We start from the raw sequence: 21,504 nt of genomic DNA, 5'->3' as shown, positions 1-21,504 counted from the left end.
CTAGTAAAAATAAAATGTCTAAAATTAGGTACCGTAATTTGCATTGTAGAATTTATATAACGGTAGCCACCTAAAGCCGGGTCAACGGTGAGCTAGTTCACGTGTCTACGCTATAAAAAAGGTTTTTTGAAGTGAAACTTCATTAGGCGTATTGAGAGTAAAATTTAACTTGCGACGGATTCGTTAGGGCTAGAAAGAAAAGATACGATTTAAGACGAGTGAGAGTGAGAGAATACACACCGTCTCGCGAACCACGTGGAGAGAAAGGACAAAGCGATCTAGGTAATTATTTAGTTTAGCGACATCTAGAGTTGGCGAGCGATTGAAGAGCTATCCCTCCGGGAGCCGTGCTTTTTGGTCGCTCGCCAAAGCTGCAGAAGGAAACTTCTGCAGGCCTAGTCTCCCACCACTGCGCAAGTCCGATGACAATCTGGCCCACAGCGCGAAAGAGAAGGCTGACCTTCTGGTCAAACTCTTCGCCTCGAACTCGACTGTGGACGACGGGGGTACCACACCACCGAACATCCCCCGGTGTGATAGCTCCCTGCCGGATATCTGCTTCACACAGTGTGCAGTCAGGCGGGAGCTCCGACTCCTGGACGTCCATAAGTCGAGTGGGCCAGACGGCATCCCCGCAGTGGTTTTGAAAACGTGCGCCCCTGAGCTGACACCTGCGCTAACGCGTTTGTATCGCCTCTCTTATTGCACTAACAGGGTTCCGTCTTCATGGAAGACCGCCCACGTCCACCCTATCCCCAAGAAGGGTGACCGGTCGGACCCATCGAGCTACAGGCCTATCGCGATAACTTCCTTGCTTTCCAAGGTGATGGAGCGAATTATAAATACACAACTCCTGAAGTATCTTGAAGATCGCCAGCTGATCAGTGACCGACAGTACGGTTTCCGTCACGGTCGCTCAGCTGGCGATCTTCTTGTATACCTTACTCACAGGTGGGCTGAAGCCTTGGAGAGCAAGGGCGAGGCTCTTGCTGTGAGCCTTGATATCGCGAAGGCCTTCGACAGGGTCTGGCATAGGGCACTTCTATCGAAGTTACCATCTTACGGAATCCCCGAGGGTCTCTGCAAGTGGATCGCTAGCTTTTTGGATGGGCGGAGCATCACGGTCGTTGTAGACGGTGACTGTTCTGATACCATGACCATTAACGCTGGCGTTCCACAAGGTTCGGTGCTCTCCCCCACGCTTTTCATCCTGTATATCAATGACATGCTGTCTATTGATGGCATGCATTGCTATGCAGATGATAGCACGGGGGATGCGCGATATATCGGCCATCAGAGTCTCTCTCGGAGCGTGGTGCAAGAGAGACGATCAAAACTTGTGTCTGAAGTGGAGAACTCTCTGGGGCGAGTCTCCGAATGGGGTGAATTGAACTTGGTTCAATTCAACCCGATAAAGACACAAGTTTGCGCGTTCACTGCGAAGAAGGACCCCTTTGTCATGGCGCCGCAATTCCAAGGAGTATCCTTGCAACCTTCCGAGAGTATCGGGATACTTGGGGTCGACATTTCGAGCGATGTCCAGTTTCGGAGTCATTTGGAAGGCAAAGCCAAGTTGGCGTCCAAAATGCTGGGAGTCCTCAACAGAGCGAAGCGGTACTTCACGCCTGGACAAAGACTTTTGCTTTATAAAGCACAAGTCCGGCCTCGCATGGAGTACTGCTCCCATCTCTGGGCCGGGGCTCCCAAATACCAGCTTCTTCCATTTGACTCCATACAGAGGAGGGCCGTTCGGATTGTCGATAATCCCATTCTCTCGGATCGTTTGGAGCCTCTGGGTCTGCGGAGGGACTTCGGTTCCCTCTGTATTTTGTACCGTATGTTCCATGGGGAGTGCTCTGAGGAATTGTTCGAGATGATACCAGCATCTCGTTTTTACCATCGCACCGCCCGCCACCGGAGTAGAGTTCATCCATACTACCTGGAGCCACTGCGGTCATCCACAGTGCGTTTCCAGAGATCTTTTTTGCCACGTACCATCCGGCTATGGAATGAGCTCCCCTCCACGGTGTTTCCCGAGCGCTATGACATGTCCTTCTTCAAACGAGGCTTATGGAGAGTATTAAGCGGTAGGCAGCGGCTTGGCTCTGCCCCTGGCATTGCTGAAGTCCATGGGCGACGGTAACCACTCACCATCAGGTGGGCCGTATGCCCGTCTGCCTACAAAGGCAATAAAAAAAAAAAAAAAAAAAAAAAAATCTATTGGATTTCACATAAACTACTACGTCACAAGGTTAAAGGCGTGAACAGTTTAGTTTCTAAAATATTTACAGAGGGCGGTTTTTTAAATAAAATTATGTTTATAATAATTGAATATGCAATTTCGAAAAGGGCACATGTCGCATATCTTGTCAAATACGTTTTTTCATATACATGTAGTTTTGAGGCTTACCTACTACACCCATTTTATAATAATTCCAGTAATTTTCATACGCTAATTAACACTAAAACATATGTCAAAAGCTAATATTTTAAATTTTACACTGCTTTAGAAAATAATCAGTTATTTTTTTCATTTCCTGAACATTTTACATTTTCAGAGATGTGCCCTTTTCGAAATTGCATATTCAATTAATTTAATATACGTAACTTATAATTTAAAACATTACCGTTTTAAATTATCATTATAAAAATTTTATTTATTTATTTTATTTATTTATTTATTTATGTACACACAGAAAACAAGACACAGTACAGAGTAATAGGAAAATTATGTACAAAGGCACTGCTTATTTCTTTGAGAAATCCTCTCCAGCAGACCTGCGAGAGGATAATGAGAATAATAATAAAAAGTGATAAGTGTGTAAAATATTATTAAGGAAAACCTAAGGACTTGTTCGGTAATCACTGAATACCGGAAACAACTTCTTTCTAAGCCAATGTTATTTCTGAAGGTAAGTTGAAGTTTCACTTCTCACATGTGCACCAAATTTCACGCGCACGTTACGGATATTTTTTTTCGTAGACGCCTTAGTATATACTTAGACAGTATACCGTAAGTAACGCGTATGACTGACACTAAGGACATCTCATCTGTTGAAACTCATCGAAAGGTTTAGTCGACAGGGCGACAAAGAAGTATCCATTGCACACACACACATAAATGTGTATATATAAATATATATATATATATATATATATATATATATATATTATATGGTAGTCGGTCGGCAAGTCGGCAGGTACCTGACAGCGTCGCAGGGTCGCTTAACTACCTCGGAATGTTACCCTACAGAGATCTCGTGTAAAATACGGCTCTCGTCGAGATCATTTTCACTATGATCGGCTCGGTTTATTCGTTATATCTATTTATTTAATAAATGTATATACTAATGCCTTATACTTAAAAGACTACCACAATACATGCAAATATTTAATTTTTTTTTCAGTACGACCGTGGAAAATGATAAATTATGTTATGTAGTTGATTTTTCTAAATGAGAATGAGAGTTTGCCAATAAGTCGCAAACCACGTGACATGCCAAGCGAAAAGAAATCAAAAATAACTCAAAAGAATAAAAATCACTATTAACAACAAATATTGAAGACCGCTTAAACAACCAGCTGGTTGTATCCACAACCTGGCTCATATAACCATGGCCGTTGGTGACAACTTACTGTATACAGGCACTGTCCGTCTTCGCTAGCATTAAATGAAATATTTTAAATAATTTACTGACCATAATTTTCTAGTCAAACATACAGTAATCGTTTTTTAATCTAATACGTTGTAAATGTCTATGGGCTCCAGTAACCGCTTAACGCCAGGTGGGCTGTGAGCTCGTCCACACATCAAAGCAATATTTTTTTTTTGCCTTTATTGAAATTAATATTGAGTAAAATATTGTAATTAAGCGCCATCTGTTGTCGTTTTCATAGTGGCTAAATCTCAAAAGTCTCTTAAACGTGTTTCTTAAAATTCCCAATAGATGTCGCATGCAACTTCGCTCGCAGTACCACAGCTCCTAGTGGTTGTGGGAGCACAAGATGGTCAGACTTAATTGCTATTCCGTGTTGTCACCCTGATTTTCATCGATCATGAATTATTTATAATAAATTTGAAGGGCAAAAGGATCTTGTCCGATAAATCTTTTGCGAAACCGCTAAAATAAAGACCTTATTGCATTGTTTTTCCTTGAAATCTCTGCTATAATTTTACCTACATAACCAATTTAGTGGAATTTTTCCGATTTATCGATTTTTTCCGATTTCGAGATATATTAGAGCTGTTTGTTACTAACGCGTATTTTAAGTTTAACGATTGATTTCTTTTGGTCCAAAAATTACATCGTACCATTAACAGTATCCTCAGATTCTTTCTTGATCTAACAACTTTGGAATATAATAATGGATTGGATGGAAATAATGGATAGATCTTGTTACATTCTACTTGAATATTAAATACGAATGTCGTGTTTCCTTTAAAAGTATATTAGCATCATATTACGAGCTTACATTAATATGATTACGTCTAAGTCTCACTCCTTAGGCTATGAACTTTAAGTCTTCATTTATATCCGTTTGCAAAACTTCTGGAAAACATTGTTACGATTTAGTTTACAAGTTGCTGCGGATAGATGTCGCTACACACATAAACAGAGTTTTAATTTTAAACTGTATCTTGGTAATAATAATCAATGTTACTTTAGATTTTAGTCTATGCGATTCATAGTAGAACTACTGATCATATTTTTTCCAAATTCGACAAGTTTTCAGAGTTGTTCACGACAAAATAAACAGCTATACACATGTCTGCGCACTTTTAAAGTACCTAAATCAATTTAAGAGTAGAGTTGCAATCTACAAGAAGAATAGAAACAAAGAAAAACATTGATAACTGACCAGTAATTCCTAAACTTTTCAACCTTCATCGTGTGATATGTTAGGACATTTTTTCTAGTTTTATGTTAGTGTTTTGTATATTCGTAAAATATACATTAATTTACGAAGCCTTGCTGAAGGCCTATGTCTAACAGTCAATATATTTTGTCTGGATAATCGTGACTAAGAATTTACTGCCTAGAATCAGACAATCTTGAGAGTATTTAATTAGATATTACCAGTTATTACCTAGTGTCTGATACCCATGCATTGCTTGTAACTTGTAATATTTGATTTCAACTAGCTATATAAATGACTCAATCAAGTTTCTCGCGTTCCCAATCTCGTGTAATCTAAGCGTCGTTTGACACACACACTGGTGTTTTATAAAACTTTAAATTTGAATAAAAAACAACTTGATTGTTGCTAGGTAGGTACGTGATTTCCTTTATAGGTCCGCCATTAAAGCATTACGTTAACCAAATACAATTTACGAAGGAATTTGGCTGTTATGCTCAAGTGGTAAGTTTGAAATTGACTTGAAGGAGAATGTTGTTTACATCGACCGCTTCATCGAAAATAGCTCAAATCATCAAGAAGAGTTAAATTTAATCTTAACTAAAGTACCATCCGATAAGGTCCAAATTTGGTTGGCTTCTAATTGGAATAAGTCACGTGTCGGCCATGATGTTTGTTTCATGTTTTACAAACCAAAAGGTCGTAACCGATATAAATCAAATTGGATATACACCTCTAGTGACAAGGGATAACGCCTAGGTTTGTGTGAAATGTAAAGTTAGTTGATGTCAAATTAATGTATATATACATGTGTAGAGAGCGAGTTGTTTTCGAGGTTCAGTGCGGCAACGTCGCAGTGCCACTGCAAGCAATCGATATGGTGGATACAGTCGTCATTTTGTATATTTATTTTGGGAACAGGACTTCACATAACGTAGGTATATACAGGACCGGTATAATTATTTTTACAGTTATGTAAACAATAAGTTTTTGTTTGTCCTTCCAATGGCATATCGTGTTGGAAGCTGGAAACGTGCTGGAGAAATGTCATGCACTTCACTAAGCAACGGTGATTTATCTGATATTAAATATAGTTTGGCGCTGCTAGATATTAAAATATGATGAAAATAGATATAGTAGCATCACAATAATTTCTTAGGACAATTAATTTTCTTGCCAAATATATTTTCATTACGGATGTTATTCAAAGGATTACCTACGTAGGCTTTAATCTTTAGACTTGATCGACTTCTTATGAGTATGAGACAACTTAAAAAATAATAAATTCATAAACATCACTGCATCTCACGGCACTGTGAGATATAAAAACGAACACGAGGTTATGTCGCGATAGTGTTACATACATGGGTAGTCGATGTAAGCAGTTTTGTGAAGCATTTCTTTTTTAATTTATTGCATAGGTTGGTGGACGAGCTCACAGCCCACCTGGCGTTAAGTAGTTACTGGAATCCACAGATATCTACAACGTAAATGCGCCATCCACCTTGAGATATAAGCTCTAAGGTCTCAGTATAGTTACAACAGCTGCCCCACCCTTCAAACCGAAACGCATTACTGCTCCACGGCAGAAATAAGCAGGGTGGTGGTACCTACCCGTGCGGACTCACAAGACGTCCTACCACCAGTAATTACGCAAATTATAGCTTTGCGGGTTTTATTTTATTAGTGAAGTTCGAAGTTAATAGAAAACAAATTACTAAGTAGGTAATAAATATCAGGGAAGTGTTTTATCTTGGTATCGCGATATCTCGGACTAGTGACCCGGCCACGCGTTGCGTCACTAATTACAATTATGAATATTGAATATAAAATATCGTATACTTCATTTGAAGTATTGAAGATTACAGAGTTTGGAAATACATCGAACACAATCGGATATTATGTTCCTAACCCATGCATCAGCCCGCTGAGTTTCTCGCCGGATCTTCTCAGCGGGTCGCGTTTCCGATCCGGTAGTAGATTCATTCATGAAGCAGTTGCTCTTGAGTTGTTAGGTCTCCTTCGGAGGCGCTCGGGCAGTTGTTAGCAAATCCCACCCCTCCTGGCTGAGCCTTTGCTCGCCCACCTGTGCTAGTGAAACTGGAAAGGCCATTGGGCCACCAGTAAGACTTAAAAAAAAAATATGTTGTTTTCGGATAACATAAAATGAAAAGGAACCATTCTTTTGAAAATTTAAATTCATGACGACACTCAATAGTAAATATGTTTAAATTTTACATTACAATATAATTAATTTACAATCAATAGATTACAGTAATGGTTATCGAAAACAACGATAGCTTATCTGTAGTTTTTAATGACGTAGGTTTTTTTTATTAGTTAGACCCACTTCGTGTTAAATGTTTACCAGAACCCGGTGGCATCAATACTGTATGTATATGCCGCCACCCACCTTGATACCGTTACGCCGGTAAGAGTAACGCCATCTATCGCCGAATAGTCGAACGAATATAGAAGGACCCAGTAGTACCTAGAACGCTCGGGAAGTACAACGCCATCTATTGTCAGATAGCGGAAACAAAATACTAGAGATGTGTGGAATATTTTCGATAATTCTAGGGATGTGGTATCGGCTATAAAAGCGTTGCAGAGATGGCACTCAGGCAGTGATCGGAACTACTCGAAGCGAAACAGCGAACGGATCACTTGAAGCGAAGCGGACGAAGCGAAATGAGAATTTTAAAATGTTTGTGAAGTGTTTTTAGTGTTCTAAGCATCTAAGTAAGAAATACAGTAACAATATTTACACCTTTTCATAGCGAAGATTTTTTGCGAAAAAAGTCTTTACAACGAATTTTCAGCTAATAGGTATCAAAAAAATTGTGTAAATACTTCTAATTAATGAATTTCGTCAACCCAAAACCTTTATATAACGTTTCCACCAATATGATCCTTAATCCCATAGCATCTGAATCAGTCTTGACAGATTTCATAAAATTGTTAGGTACCTACAATTATTTTTAAATAGTGTAGTAGAAAAAATGTGTTATCATTATAGAATCATATCATTAATAGAAGTTGTTCTCTATAACAAGATAAGTACGTAATGTTGAGGTGAATAAAACTATTTTTTTACCTCGTCATAACAAATGGCTGATCAACCTAACCTTAATATAAGAAACCTCAGTTTACCGAATTACTTGATATAACGAATATTGACTTGTTCCCTTCAGATTTGTTATATCGAAGTTGCATTGTAATTATCGATTTGTTTACCCGTTAATAACGCCATTGCTGCCAGAAGCCTTGTGTATACTAACCTTATGACGTATAAAGTGCGTGGTAATAACACAAAAGTAAAATAAATAGGTACGTAAAACTACATATTTGATCAGCTGTCAAAAATGGCGCTCGGAAATTTATAGATAAACTTGGTTCAGTTATTCGAATTTTATCTCATGTTAATGTTTATAAGGACCGTTTTCGTTTGACACTAGCTGCAGTTACGTCGTTTCTCGTCGTTGCTGTTCAATGGAGAACCTGTTTTGTAATTTTGACTGTTTTAATGCAAAATATGTAGATTCAATTTGTTTTTTTTTTTTTTAAATAAACTCTAATGGCGTCCGAAAATATAAATCGGGTTTTTATACGAGTCGTTCAATTCTATAATTAATGCGGCAGTCTATCTGTGTGTGTGTGCGTGTTTTTATTACTAACTCCTAAACGTAGGGACGCTTTTCCAACTCCATACAAATTTGAGTTAACTTTTACGGGATCGCGAACGTAAAATACTCGCAGTAAGCACACTGTATTCTAAGCATGAAAATAATTTAAGTAATGATAGTAACAACGCCACAATAAACAGTACAACAAGTTTTAATTGACCACCAGTCGCAGTGAAGCAAGAATAGCCCTTCGAGACTACTGGCAGATAGGCAGGGAAAACACTTATGTTTAACAGAGATTGGCGCCCGTTTATTTGTCTGAGCGGTCTCCAACCTCGCGAGCTGCCTCTTATCTGTGTTCCGCAGCATCATCGAAGATTTTTTTTATTTTTCTAGTGACAACTTAGTTTGTCGGCGCTCTTAGTGTGGTGACCTTGGGCAATTTTATTTGTTGTGAATCACTGTAACCGGTGTTTTCCAGCGTGCAATGGGACAATTTGATAATTAAGGGAGGCAATCGCACTAAATTAAGATAGAAAATCTGTATTAAAAATTATTTTGAATTTGAATTTCAGTTTTGATATATCACTTACTGTTTTGATAGCAATTTCATAGTGATTTATTCCTAAAACCTATCATTTATGTTACTTAAGTGAACAAATCATTTTTTTAATGTTAAAAATTATGTATGGGGGGCATAACAATTTTCGAAATGTTACAGTGGGGTATGGCACAAAAAGGTTGGGAAGCACTGGTTGTTAACTGTCAGCGAATACACTGTCATCTGAAACAGGTACTGAAAAATTGTTAGTAATAGCTAATTCTCACTGTAGAACATGAGACTCTTGCAAAATACGTGCAAGCTTTGTATATACCATAGACCTATATAGTAGGGACACGACATATTGTTCTATACGTACAATTGCTTATATAAATAGCACCCATTTTGAAGGCACATACATAAATATATATCTATCTCGTTCTTACTCAGCAGTTTAACTCGCAGGAAAACAATTTAACAGTATTTCAGTGCGTACATAAAATGAAACATGAATATACGTAAATATCTCCGTCTCCGTCTAATGAGGCCGAAAATTCGCCATGTTTAGCGCGCCAAATGTCATTGTCACGTCAGTTCGGCCGTCTGTTTTGGGTTGTAAATTATTTATTGACTTTGATATCGATTTAATATGATTGATTATATAAAATTTCATAATTTATCATGCTTAAAACATACAAAAATAATAATTAAAACGTATTTTATAGGATCTCAAGAAAGTCGATGCCCTAAAACTATTATCAGTATGTATTTAAATTCATTATGGAGCCCTCATCCGAAAAATCCATTTTTCGGTCGGAATCTATTGACCATGACACTAATCATAAATACCACTTTAAAATATGTCATCAAAACATATTTAGACATTCTGTTTAGATATTTCGGGAAAAAGGCTACCGACAAAATCTCTTCGGAACTATTTAAATAAAATAGTTTTATTCCGCAGTGAGTAAAACACTATTGTAAATTTGTTAAATATTTAATAATTAAGTGATTTTAGAGAGGAAGTCACAAGGAATGACGTTTGTAATTAATGAATAAATGTTCTGTAGGTGTTTTTTTTTCACGCGGTCCCTTGATAAGTTTAAAATTTGAATCACTCTCAAGCGAAAGTGATTCAAATGGTGCGGCGCACCTTCCTTGGGGTGCGCTGCGGTAGTATGTTACGGACTTTAGAGTCAGCAAAACAATTAAAATAGATTGTTATAGTCTAAGAAAAACACGTACTCAAAATTCGATAACATTTAGCATGCTAGAAATGGGCTGATGGCTTTGAACTACGCCATATCTTTATGTTTTGCGACAAACGACAACTTTATAAAATCAGTGTAGCAACTTTTAAAAATCATCATAATATCGTTTACTTGGCAAATTCGAAGGACGAACTTGTCTGAGATTTCACCCATCTAAATCATATCATATTTGCACATAACAATATACCTACTTACTTCCCATTAAAGTATACATTCTACAAATAAATAATACTCAACAATATTTAAAATAAAATGAGCCAAGAACGTTTATCGATAAAACCTGATAACATTGAAATCTTTTGTACAGCACTAAAGCCGCCATGTTTTGTGGCCAGATGACGTCACAGTGGCACGAAATTTTGGTTGACGTTTCATTTCCATAGGTTTCCTACTTCATTGGTATATACGTGTTGCCTAATTTAGCAATTTAAGCCTACTACGAAATTCAAATAAACAATCATTAAGATTTGTAACACCGCGTCTAGATGGCGTCACTAGTCACACCACGCCGCTGTTAAATTAAAAATATCTTCACAGTTTTAGGCGAGAACAGTGTTTTGTTTAAAATTATGCAATTATTAATTAAACTTTAATGATTTTATTGTTTTAAAATGCTTTATAAAGGTGCTATACATCGATGTATTAAAGACTAGCTTTTGCCCGCGACTAAGTCCGCGTGAAATAGTTTCTTTGGTATGACACTTAATTTTACCCTCCACTTCATTTACGTAGAAAGTGAAAATATTTTCGAATCATAGAATTTTAAGGAAGCTATTTAAACGCCTATTTTGAAACATTCTTTATTGGTGCTCCACTGGTGGTCTTACCGTGAAGTTATACAGCCTATATATAGCCTTATTCAATAAATGGGCTATCTAACACTGAAATAATTTTTCAAATCGGACCAGTAGTTCCTGAGATTAGCGCGTTCAAACAAATAAACTCTTCTACTTTATAATATTGACGGTGTATTAAAGATTAAAGAAACGCTTTTAATCTATATAAACAATGTTATATTCCTGATATTTCAATCAATGAATCATTTATACACTTACCTATTGTGTTATTTAGACTTAAATTAATGCCCAGTTTTATATTAATTTAACATAAATAACTGTAAAATCTCTCCAAAATACACGGCTTTCCGATAAACTGCGTTGTACATTTTTACTTTTATATTTAGAAACGGGTTATTTTTATTTCTTATTATGAGTAGGTGAGTAGTTTATTATCCACAACGTAATAAGAGTGAGGGCCTGTGCTATTTGCCCGACCGTCAACTGTGCGCGTCATCGTTCAGTGCGGCAACGTCGCCCTTTCTCTTACAAAACAAATAGTCTAGTTTAATAATAACTAGGGACCCGCCCTCGCTTCGCTTCGGAAACTGTAATTTATTATTGATTTCTCCACTATTTAATGGATGTTATTATACATATAAACCTTCCTCTTTAATCACTCTATCTATTTAAAAAAACCGCATCAAAATCCGTTGCGTAGTTTTAAAGATTCAAGCATACATAGGGATATAGGGACAGAAAAAGCGACTTTGTTTTATTACTATGTAGTGATATAGTCAGTTTATAGAGCCGAATTGCCACAGACACCTATTAAGTTTCTCGTCGGATCTTCTCAGTGGGTCGCGTTTGCGATCCGGTGGTAGATTCAGCGAAGTACCTACTGCTTTTGTTAGGGCCAGTGTTGGCAACGTCGTCAGGTTTGTCCCCGTGAGCTTACTTACACGTCAGGGTTACGCTGACATAGCCTCTCAAGGGTATCAGCATAGGTAGGGAAAAAAATTAGTTAATCTGACATCTTTAGTTGTAATTGCCTATAAACCAATACCTATTTTGAATGGGTATACTGTTAAATATTCAGATAAAAAATATTAAACCACCTTCGTCAATGTCAAGTGATGACACTAAGTATTTTATATAATATGTCAAGCAGACATTTTACATTAAATCAGGCACTAGAATGAGGGTGCTCATTGGATACAATATAATTTGATATTAAACTAAAAAGTAATGTGATAAAGCCTATTCTTAGGGTTACGCTTGACATAGCCTCTCAAGGCTATCAGCTTAGGTAGAAAAAAATGCCGAATAACCGGTCTTAAATCTCGAAACGTCTATAATGGGCAGTTAAAATTGAGATCGCGTAAAAGAGAAAAGTTTTTAGAATGTCGTTAGGTATATCGGCATCTCTTTTCGTGGTGAACTAAGGGTAAAGGGCCGCGGCAATCTGAGGTTATACCAGCGCGCTGCGATCATCAACCGGCCCTGTTTGTAGACAGTGCGTATTTTGGACCCGCTGAGGAGAGCTGCTATCTGTCCTGCTTCTGCCGCGAACTAATTATAGTTCTGTTTGAAGGTCGGAGCTGCCGCTTTGGAGTAACACTAACACTTCGATCCACAACCACGACGCCGGTGTGTCGTGAGGTGGAATTCAGATTGTGGTTTCTATCGGCTGTGTGCTCATTCAATCCGAGTTGAGTCGTCAGTTTGTCTATCTATATATCCACCCCATTTTTGCTTTAGCTTTCTCTCGACATAACAACATTTACTACTAATAATTTAACAGTTGTATCTCAAGCCAATAACCACGAAAACAAGTATAAAAAAAGCGGCCTAAAGGATAAGACGTCCGGTGCATTCGTATCGAGCGATGCAACGGTGTTCGAATCCCGCAGACGGGTATGTTCACGATTGACTTCCACGGTGAAGGAATAACATCGTGTAATAAAAATGAAACCCGCAAAATTATAATTTGCGTAATTACTGGTAGTAGGACCTCTTGTGAGGCCGCGCGGGTAGGTACCAGCAGCACCCTGCCTATTTCTGCCGTGATGCAGTAATGCGTTTCGGTTTTAAGGGAGGGGCAGCCTTTGTAACTATACTGAGATCTTAGAACTCATATCTTAAGGTGGGTGGCGCTTTTACGTTGTAGATGTCTATGGGCTCCGGTAACCACTTAACACGATGTGGGCCGTGATCTCGTCCACCCACGTAAGCAATAAAAGAAATAGACGGAATTTCTAAAAAAGATTCATATATTTTTTAGCTTAAGGTACTATAATTTTTTTTATTGCCCTTGTAGGCAGACGAGCATACGGCCAACCTGGTGGTGAGTTGTTACCGTCGCCCATGGACTTCAGCAGAGCCAAGCCGCTGCCTACGAAATTAAGTCAATCACTTTATTTGTGTGTTGACCAAGGCATCATATACCGTGGAATAAGACGATGGAATAAGAAGGTATTTTCCATTCAACCGAACCTCTTGAAATTTGTGAAAATTACATTGAAATATTCCGTTAGACAGACAGATGCCGGTCAACCGAGATTAAACCGTAAACTAATTTAATTGTCAGATCATGACAAACAACAATAATAAAATTCGAAAGTGGAGAGATAATTTCCTAGTTTGTCAACGTCAGTGATTTTATAGTGCATAGTGCTGGATTTGCATTAGGGGTTAGCTAGTAAGCACTCAAGGAGCCATTGTGTGTGAACACAAAACAAAACGGCTTTGACGAAATAGCTTTAAGTGCCTACATTGAAACAGAAGTACAATGAATTTTCATATCTTAAACGCAAAAAAAAAAGTTTTTAATATGGATTACAAAAGTACTTACGTCTATAAATCATTTGTTTTAGATTCATACATAATGCCGTGAATTGGAGGTTTATTTTTTAAATAAAATATTGTATTTTTTTCAGAAATTATGTTCTACACTTTACAAAAATTATATAGGTAATGAGGCACTTAGTTAACTGTTCACCAAGTAGCGTAGAGACTATAATTAAGCTTAATATTTTATCTAGGATCTACTAGCGTAGAGACTATAATTAAGCTTAATATTTTATCTAGGATCTATTTCGTGGAACACTTAAAATCTGCAAGTAGAGTAAAAAACATTGAAGTTTGGTACTTTTTGGCGGGAAAATAAAAAGCGAAGTTGTGTAAATTGTATTTATTTTGTTAATTTTATTTTCCTGTAAATTTCAACGTGTAATAATAGTGACTAATTAACCGATTCGCTTAGTCGTTGGAGCCAGCTTCCCTGATTTTACCAAAAATATTACTGAATTCCCAATAAAAAGCCTACACTTTATTTAACATTATTTTATTTCACCCCAAATTATTACAATTCCAGCTTAATCAAATTGATTTCATTGCGTTTCATATCGTAACAAAACGTTAAACGTATCAAATATGTGAACATAAATCATAATTGGATGTTGTATAAACCTGGAAATGAAAATAATGGCGTCGCTTCACTATAGAAGTCATTTGCCGAACTGAAAATATAAAGATGGCGGAGCCCGCCCCGTTTGCATACGCGATTTTCGCGCGTGCTATATAAGCCGCTATGAGATTGTTACACAACAGTATATAATAATAATGATTTATGTTCATTTTATATTGTTCAACGATACATTACAGTCGCGTATATATTAAAACATTGATCAGTTCGTATCTAAGAGTATTAATTCATTTATTTTTTGTCGCGTAGGTAGTCAACGCGTTTAATTGTTATGGCACTCGACACGTGACCAACAAATGTATAGTGGTATTGTTGTGGGTTCTCTTGGTCTAGCGGACTCTAACGATTTGAATAAATAATAACCGCGCTATGCCATGTGACTAGATTTCCCGATGACGCGTGTTACGACAAAACCTCTTCGGTGCGAATTTGATGACGTCGTAGGTGTGACTCAGGTATGACGACACCACCTCGGTCTCCCTCAAGTAGTGTGGAGGGTTGAGGTGAGGAGTACCCAGGGTTTGAAGGTCCGTTAATAAACAAGTGCTTATGGCGGCGCCTATGTAGATTTTTTGTTTTTTTCTACCTATCTAACCTAACAAGCAGGTGAGCTCACGGGGCTGAAACCGGAGTGTTGCTAACACTGGCCCTAGCAAGAGCAGTGCTTCGCAGAATCTACCACCGGATCGGAAACGCGACCCACTGCGAAAATCCGCCGAGAAACTCAGTGGGCTGTGTCTGAGGGTTAATTTACTCGTCGAGCCTTCGTCGCAAGCGACGGGTTCGACGAGAACGATGACCGGTGCTTGAGGTACCTATAAGCACCGTCAGTGGATCGGGAGGATCTGAAATGACGTGATCTGTAGATAATACACTCAACATAATTATATATATGGAAGAAGCGCTACCGTAGTCCATAGCAAATGGTGTATCTTCATTAGTTTATATTTTTTCTTACTGCCAGCCGCTTCTTATCCTGAGAGACTGGTAACAGGACCCACTGAGAAGATCCGGTGTCCAACTCAGTGGACTGTGTCTATGGGTGAAGTTAGACAACGAACTCTTCATCATGTTCGACGAGAACGGTGACCGGATCCGCTCTCAATGCCACTCCTCTCACTCACTCCTGGATCAGTTTTGAATCCAAGTCGTCGTGAAAATCTACATTCCTCATGAACGATGACCATACTCCATAGTTCCGGATACCGAAATTGCCCGTTTCTCCCGTCATCTTAGAAACAGCAAATCCGGCAGACTTCGTAGTGCCTTAATCGATAAATAGAAGACCTAGACTTTTGTATAAAATAAACTTAAAACAAACAAAAGGAATCCGCCCGACGGGGGACACATCAAAGGGAAAACAAAATTGTTATTTTTATTTAATTGCGAGCATTTTCATATTTTAAATCTACCTTTTAAACCTTCTCTGGACCCCCACATTCCACAACTCTGCCATTGCCGGTCCCAAGCCCGGATGAGAAAAGAGGAGGGTTGAGTAGAGCTGGACAATCCTACCGTAAAACGTCAACGCCGAGTACTGGGCGGCGAGAAATAACCCAACCAGGAAAACAACGCAAGGAGGAGGAGGAGGACTTACACAAATAATTCAAGACCAAAATTAGCCAAATCGGTCCAGTCGTTCTCGATTTTAGCGCGACTAACTAACAACAATTCATTTTTATATTTAAGTGAGTACTTTTATACTTAAGTCCATTGGATGTTTGATGGGGCAAACGGTAATAGAGTTTTCTTAAACATAACTATAATACATATAAACTTATTAATCTATGCATTAATACGTGAAACAAAAACTTTGTACCTACCCCTTTTTACGAAAATCGCGCGGACGGAGGAGTATGAAATTTCCCACACTTAAAGAGAATATAGAGAAGGAGTGCACTGTGCTATCAATCGCGTCAATGATATTTTATATATAAAAATCATTGTTGTCTATTGTAGTCTTGGCAAAATCATTATAGAAACACCTACAATAGTCTTTGACAATAGAACCATATCAATGTTTAAAACTTATAGTTTTAATTAGTAATTATAATCGAATTTCGACTATACTGGGGTACCCACTGGTTTTAATAAAGCTACAAATAACTCTGCCCTAAAATTTTCCCTGTAGCCGGCGCACAACGTGATAGTAAACAAGTTATAGGACGATAGGTCAATGAATCCATCTATGAGCCCTTGAGTTTATAAATATTTACTAGAACGTCCAACACAAGGGCAGTCACGTAGCCAGTGCAACACGCAAACCATACGGCACTATGTGCTGTAACGCAGATGAATAAAAATTGACCTTATTTTCAGAGGGATACGATATAATGTTCTACGCGTGTATTTCGACATGTAACTTCCTTAAATAGATGTTTTGATTTGGAGGTTATGTTTTTTAAAAACAACAATTTTAATTTGTTTAACAGGCGTGATATGGAAAAATTATGTGAACCGTTTACGAGTGAAGTACGTACTTATATGTAGTTCTTCTCGGAATGTAATGGTATCACAGTAAGTATCAAAATGCTTTTAGTTAGTATTTTTTTTCCTATGCTGATAGCCTTGATGCTATTTCAGCTTCGCCCTAACTAGTAACTGAGCTCATGGGGCTCAAGCCTGATGACGTTGCTAACACGAACCTTAGCAAGAGCCGTGCTTCGCAGAATCTACCACCGGATCGGAAACGCGACCCACTGCGAAGATCCGGCGAGAAACTCAGTAGGCTGTGTCTGTGGGTTAATTTACTCGTCGAGCCCTTCGTCGCAAGCGACGGGTTCGACGAGGACGGTGACCGAGAAACTCTGATTGCTGAGTGGGACGCTATCTAAGCAGAATCATAGACCTATATAGTAGGGACACGACATATTGTTCTATACGTACAATTGCTTATATAAATAGCACCCATTTTGAAGGCACATACATAAACATATATCTATCTCGTTCTTACTCAGCACTTTAACTCGCAGGAAAACAATATAACAGTATTTCAGTGCGTACATAAAATGAAACATGAATATACGTAAATGTCTCCGTCTCCGTCTAATGAGGCCGAAAATCCGCCATGTTTAGCCCGCCAAATGTCATTGTCACGTCAGTTCGGCCGTCTGTTTTGGGTTGTACATTATTTATTGACTTTGATATCGATTTAATATGATTGATTATATAAAATTTCATAATTTATCATGCTTAAAACATACAAAAATAATAATTAAAACGTATTTTATAGGATCTCAAGAAAGTCGATGCCCTAAAACTATTATCTATATGTATTTAAATTCATTATGGAGCCCTCATCCGAAAAATCCATTTTTCGGTCGGAATCTATTGATCATGACACTAATCATAAATACCACTTTAAAATATGTCATCAAAACATATTTAGACATTCTGTTTAGATATTTCGGGAAAAAGGTTACCGACAAAATCTCTTCGGAACTATTTAAATAAAATAGTTTTATTCCGCAGTGAGTAAAACACTATTGTAAATTTGTTAAATATTTAATAATTAAGTGATTTTAGAGAGGAAGTCACAAGGAATGACGTTTTTAATTAATGAATAAATGTTCTGTAGGTGTTTTTTTTTTCACGCGGTCCCTTGATAAGTTTAAAATTTGAATCACTCTCAAGCGAAAGTGATTCAAATGGTGCGGCGCACCTTCCTTGGGGTGCGCTGCGGTAGTATGTTACGGACTTTAGAGTCAGCAAAACAATTAAAATAGATTGTAATAGTCTAAGAAAAACACGTACTCAAAATACGATAACATTTAGCATGCTAGAAATGGGCTGATGGCTTTGAACTACGCCATATCTTTATGTTTTGCGACAAACGACAACTTTATAAAATCAGTGTAGCAACTTTTAAAAATCATCATATCGTTTACTTGGCAAATTCGAAGGACGAACTTGTCTTAGATTTCACCCATCTAAATCACATCATATTTGCACATAACAATATACCTACTTACTTCCCATTAAAGTATAAATTCTACAAATAAATAATACTCAACAATATTTAAAATAAAATGAGCCAAGAACGTTTATCGATAAAACCTGATAACATTGAAATCTTTTGTACAGCACTAAAGCCGCCATGTTTTGTGGCCAGATGACGTCACAGTGGCACGAAATTTTGGTTGACGTTTCATTTCCATAGGTTTCCTACTTCATTGCGTCACAGTGGCACGAAATTTTTGTTGACGTTTCATTTCCATAGGTTTCCTACTTCATTGAGCAGAATGCATAAAAAAAATTGAATTAGTAATGTATGCCTGACAATAGATGGCAGCACAGACATAATGTTATGTATTAATTTATTACTGTATCAAACCACTTTAAATAAATATAAATAAAAGAATATGTATGCATTCAGTATTATCAGAGATCCAGTACTTACACATTTGTCTTTGCATATTCAACAACAATGAATTTTTTTATTTATTGCTTAGATGAGTGGACGATCTCACATCCCACCTGGTGTTAAGTGGTTACTGGAGCCCATAGACATCTACAACGTAAATGCGCCAACCACCTTGAGATATAAGTTCTAAGGTCTCAATTATAGTTACAACGGCTGCCCCACCCTTCACACCGAACCGCATTACTGCTTCACGGCAGAAATAAGCAGGGTGGTGGTACCTACCCGTGCGGACTCACAAGAGGTCCTACCACCAGTAATTACGCAAATTATAATTTTGCGGGTTTCTTTTTTATTACACGCTGTTATTCCTTCACCGTGGAAATCAATCGTGAACATTTGATGAGTACGTATTTCATTAGAAAAATTGGTACCCGCCTGTGGGATTCGAACACCGGTGCATCGCTCAACACGAATGCACCGGACGTCTTATCCGTTAGGCCACGACGAGTTCTCAAATTCAAACAATATTACAAACAAAGAATATTTACTACAGTGACGAATCAGTATTAATTTCTATATACTGTGTCGCAGGTGGATGAAATCACATGTTATGACGTCTAAGAGCTTGGGTGAGCATTTAGTACCAGGCGAGCCGTGAACTTGTTTGCTCGTGTAAAACGGAGAAAAAAAACATTTTCAAAAAAGTCATTTTTTTGTTGTTTCCTATTTCTTGTCTCTGTCGCTTGATTTAAGGTTGGCAGCATGGAGGACAGAGAAGCGAGGAGTACCATCTTAGTGTGTTTAAAAGTGCCGCTAAAAGCATAGATACTTTAGTGGCTAAAAGGGGGCCAATTAGGTGGCGCCACAGTAGCAAGTGCAAAGATTTAAAAAATAGCGCTATAAGCTACCACAGTTCACTTCAACCCAGCATACTTGACTCTGTTTAAGCCTGCTATATTCCTATCATTTTCCTACACTAGCACTATTTTGGCGAGTCTTCCAACAATAGCTCGCTGCTTACAGGCGGACACTTCTTCAACTTGTCTCCTGTACCAAATGTTCTTATTTCTACCCGCCATAGTTGGCAGATCTGATTGTACAATTGCTAGTCACAAAAATGGCTCGAAAATTGCATCGCTTGCTCAATTTACCGCCAAATTTTTTTTTGCTGTCACTTTCACCTAACATTGCAGGACATAACCCTTGCCATCATTTGTTTAAATGAAGTATTAAACTAACTTAATTTAGGATGAGGATAGCAAACAGAATTTCCGTTTTCTTAAAAATCCCCAACAAACACGAAAAGGTGACGCAAAAAATTACGTATTAAGTCCGTTATTTCGCAAGTGTGTTACGTACTACGTGACGTCACGGCGATGGTCGCCCCGCACGCGTGTGTTATGAAAGAATGGAAGACTAGTGATTTCGCCGGCTTTGTTCGCGTATTTTACGTCCATAGCATTATGTTGTCACAATAACATTAGGCCGCTCATAAAATGAGTGAAATATTTTCAGGATTTACGTAGGTATGAGCGTATAATTGCCTGAATATATCTGGTTGGACGATGCATGCTTTGAACCTTTACATTTTCCAAACTAACATATGGCATTATAATAGATTTAAGAGGTAACCAATCAACTAATTGGGTAGACGAGCTCACGACCCACCTGAGGTTAAGTGAGAACCAGGGCTCACAGACATGCATAGGCTGAAGGTCGCCATTCAACACCATGGCGCCGTGGGTTTTCAGCTAATCCATTACCTTCTTCTTCTTCTTTTCCCCACATTATCCCACTAAATGGGGTCGGCACAGTATTTTTTTCTCTTCCATTCTCTTCTATCAGCCGTCATCTCAACACTCACTCCTCTCTCTCTTATATCGTCATTCACACACTCCATCCATGTCTTCTTTGGTCGACCTCTTCCTCCTCTACTTTGCACTACCGTTTCCATACATCTCCTAGTCACATGCATCTCCTTTCCACGCATCACATGTCCATACCACGCTAACCGTCCACTCTTTAATTTGTTAATTATCTAATCAATTACTCTCAGAACAATAATCAGATAGATACTCGAAGAAAAACCTCAATAAGTAGTCGTTGTTAAATTCATAATTCTTTAATAGTTTAATTAGTAATTTTTTATATGTGATATTTTAATTTTGTATTTCCGCGAAGTGAGTTCCGTCATTATATGTTAGTACTAGCGACCCGCCCTCGCTTCGCTTCGGAAACATTAAAACACACATGAAACCAAAAAAAAAAAATTTAAAAAAAATTAAAAAATGTAGCCTATGTTCATCAGGGACAACGTCGGCTTCTAATGGAAAAAGAATTTTTCAAATCGGTCCAGTAGTTTCGGAGCCTATTCGAAACAAACTAACAAACAAATCTTTCCTCTTTATAATATTAGTATAGATATAGAAGTATAGATATGGACTGGACGTACGCTGTTTTAAATGTCTCGTGACGTCACTATAGAAAGGCGTGGCCCACAGAGCTGGGATTCATTTAGATATAGAAGGTGCGGGAGTTCTATTTATAAATCTTTAACCTCTCTATGCATTCATAAGCCATTCA

The sequence above is a fragment of the Bombyx mori genome, chromosome 24 (genome assembly GCF_030269925.1).
Source record: "Bombyx mori chromosome 24, ASM3026992v2".
Taxonomy (NCBI): domain Eukaryota; kingdom Metazoa; phylum Arthropoda; class Insecta; order Lepidoptera; family Bombycidae; genus Bombyx; species Bombyx mori.
Note: the sequence above shows the minus strand (reverse complement) of the source record.